The sequence below is a fragment of the Morus notabilis genome, unplaced genomic scaffold, assembly GCF_000414095.1.
Source record: "Morus notabilis unplaced genomic scaffold, ASM41409v2 Scaffold2114, whole genome shotgun sequence".
NCBI classification, from domain to species: domain Eukaryota; kingdom Viridiplantae; phylum Streptophyta; class Magnoliopsida; order Rosales; family Moraceae; genus Morus; species Morus notabilis.
In genome coordinates, this window is record NW_010358152.1 from 35,507 (window position 1) to 38,969 (window position 3,463).

Below are 3,463 nucleotides of genomic sequence, written 5' to 3' on the forward strand. Positions count from 1 at the left end.
CCCACACACACGTCTACGTGGAATCAAGGAATTGACGTGGAAGACTTTGGTATTCTAAACACAAAGCTTGGAGCAAGGACTGTTCGTGGTCAAAGAAATTCAAGTTATCATCCGAGTCGGCTTCCAGGTATTTTTCGGTTGATCCTTGAATGATATAAATTAATGTGATTAATTTATTCGTGAATAAATTAATATAATCTATAGAGTATCTCAAAAGTTTTATGAAAATTTTTGTTATACACGATCCGCTGTTTTTCCCACGCTTCCGCACCCGAATTCGATTCGGGAACCAACATATTTGAATATTGATATGTTGAGTACTAAATTAAGATCCCGTTTATTTTATCAATTCGAGTTTTATTACAGTAAAAAACTCTCATAAATAATCATATTTAACTTTTTTACTACAGTAAAAAGCTCTCAAATAAATTTACATCTCAACTCAAATTAAAAACTTGAATTAACAAATTAAACGGGTCCTAAATATCGGAGCTGGACTATTGAGTAATTGAATTGGGTTGAGAAGATTGGTTTGGATACACGTCCATCGCGTTAGTGGAGCGGGTGGAAAATTTTATTAATCCATGACGTGATGCTAATTTTTTTTTTTCCAAATTTTTTGTGCTATTAATTAAAGGAATAACATAATAGTAGATTTATGAAACTAAATTAAGTAAATAGCATATTTTAAAACTATTTGAAATAAATAGTAATTTATTGTGTAAATATTTCATTTACGACTAGTAAAAAGTAATTTTTCCACATAAATTTTCTTTTTACGAATCATAAAGGCGTTGTTCATTTCACCGATTTGAGTTTTCAGTTATAGGTTTCTACAGTAAAAAGCTCTCAGAAAATATCACATCTAACTTTTTCTGTTACAGTGAAAAGCTCTCAGAAAATATCACATCTCAATTCAAATTGAAAACTCGAATCTGCGAAGTAAACGAGGCAAAAAAGATTTTCATCCACATAATTAAAGTTATTTTACCACATAAATTATTTTTTACGCTTTATAAGTGAAAGATTTACACGGTAACCTGTTATTTACTTTAAATAGTTTTAACATCTATTGTTTATTTAATTTAGTTTTATAAATATGTTATTTAGTACAACTTTCTTTAATAGTAAACTGGTAACTACGATTGGGATCCAAAAATGATAATGATTAATTCATTAAACGGAAGCCCATTTGCAACATAAATCATAAAAAATTATAGTTAATATCAGATTTTCAAAATTAAATTAAGTAAATAGTAGATTTTGAAACTATTCGAAATAAATAACAATTTACTATGTAAATCTTTCATTACGACTGTTAAAAAATAAGGTACATAGTAAAAAAATCCATTTAGCAGTCATAAAAAGAAAAGTTACATGAAAAAAAAATCTTTTCACGAATCGTAAATGAAACATTCATACAATATACTGCTATTTATTTCAAATAACATTAAAATATGTTATTTACTTCAAATAAAATTAAAATAGGTTATTTATTTAATTTAATTTCATAAATATACTATTTATTACATTCTCCAGTAAATTATTTAAATGAATCAATATACACGAGTAATGTTGTTGAAACCCAATACGGAAACATGAAGGGAAATTTATTGATACTTCAAGTGTTTATTAAGCACCCCAAAATATTTAAATTTAAATTATTTTCCTCTTTAAATTAAAAGGGTAAATTGTACGGGTGTTTCTTAAATTCTTTAAAAAATAATAATTTAATCCCTAATTTTTTTTTTTTTAACAAAATAAACCTCAAACTCTTTAAAAAAGTGCAATATAATCCTTTTTGTTTATTGTAATATAAAATATAATGACAAAATACACGTTAGATTCACGTGACCCATCTTTTGGAGGTATATGTGTAAAATCACATGTTTGAGACACATTTTGGGCGTGTTTGTTTTTATTTTTAAAAACGTTTTTCACATTTTTTGAGAAATAAAAATGAAAATACTTTACAGATTGTGTTTGGTGACTCATTTTTCCAAAATCAAAATTGAAAACACCATTTTCATTTTTTCATTTTTTCTCATGTATTTAATATATTATTATTTTAAATATTATTATATATTTTTAAAAATTAAATTACTAAACACAATTTCAATTTTTTTAAAATTAAAAATAATTTTAAAATAAAATTATCAAACATATTTTTAAAAATAATTTTAAAATAAAAATAAAAATATTTTCATTTATATTTTTATATAAAAAATAAAATCACTTTGAAATTACCTTTTATCTCTCTCTACTCTCCTTCTTTGAGAGAAGAAGATCGCGCTTTTCCCGTCCGATACTTCGTCCATCGCGGGCCTCTTTTCCGGCATGGAGGTGACGGCAAGGACCGCCGTGCCAATGAGGAACCATGCGGTGGTGAACTTCCGGTGGGGAGTTAGGGTTCCGTCGAAGATCAAGAGCGCGGCTGGGATTTCGCTTCAGAAAATCCCTTTCCTGGTGATGAACAAGATCGGCATCGAACACGGGGACGGTCCGGATCCGAAGACGACCGCCAAAGCAAACCAGCCATCGTCGCCGGAGAACGGCCTGCTGAGGAAGGCCGTTGACGTGGTGACGTGGTGAGACTGAGACTGAATAGTGGTGAGGAAGGCCGTTGACGTAGAAAACCTGAGACTGAGACTGAGAACGGGCTGCTGAGGAAGGTCGTTGATTCTAAGTGAATAGGAGACTGAGTATTGATGAATAGGAGACGCAAAGGCTTCTAAGTGAACCAGGTCCATCTCTTTCTCTATCTTGGTTTTTTTTGTTTTTTGTGGAGAGTCTGGATTGTGCAAAATCCCTTTCCTGGATATTTCTGCCGTGAATCGCCGGAGAAGAATAGAGACTGGTTTTGTCGCTATTCTGGATGCGATTTCGCCATTTCCCCTTTCTAGTTTTGTTGACTTTTGATGTTGGGATTTAATTGATTTTGCTTACTTGGTTTTGTTGAGTTTTGATGCCGCGCTTTCGACTTTGATTTCTCGATTTTGCTTCTCTGATTTTTTTGAGTTTTGATGCAGGTTTCGTCGGAGATGTTTGGGTGTGGCCGGATATGTTTGATGCAGGTTTCGCCGGAGATGTTTGGGTGGGGGCATTTAAGTCATTTTACTAAAAAAAGGGTCACGTGACATTTTCGGTTAAAAGTGAACGGAATTAGACGGAAATGACCAAACTGTTATCTTTTAAAGAGTTTGGGGGTTATTTTGTTAAAAAAAAATTTGAGAATCAAACTGTCACTTTTTAAAAAATTTAAGGACCATTCATGCAATTTACCCAAATTAAAATCTCATATATTTTCATAAATACCCTTATGTGCACACCCCATTCTTTTTCAACTTTAGAAAACAGTTTCTAAAAAAATTTATTTTCTTATTTTCTTGGCTAAAACCGTAAATCTTTCCATTTGAACATGCGGAAAAAAAAAAAAAAAAAATTCCATTTGGTACTTTTATTG

The 3,463-nt window shown here is 30.8% G+C and overlaps 1 long non-coding RNA gene across 1 annotated transcript; it reads left to right on the forward strand.

The window, feature by feature from the left end:
• The first annotated feature begins 2,273 nt into the window (after nucleotides 1-2,273).
• LOC21411337 lies at nucleotides 2,274-3,196 on the forward strand. Its single transcript, XR_002901628.1, has 2 exons — nucleotides 2,274-2,744; nucleotides 3,030-3,196. It is a non-coding gene; the product is annotated as an uncharacterized LOC21411337 (long non-coding RNA).
• The last annotated feature ends 267 nt before the right edge of the window (nucleotides 3,197-3,463 follow it).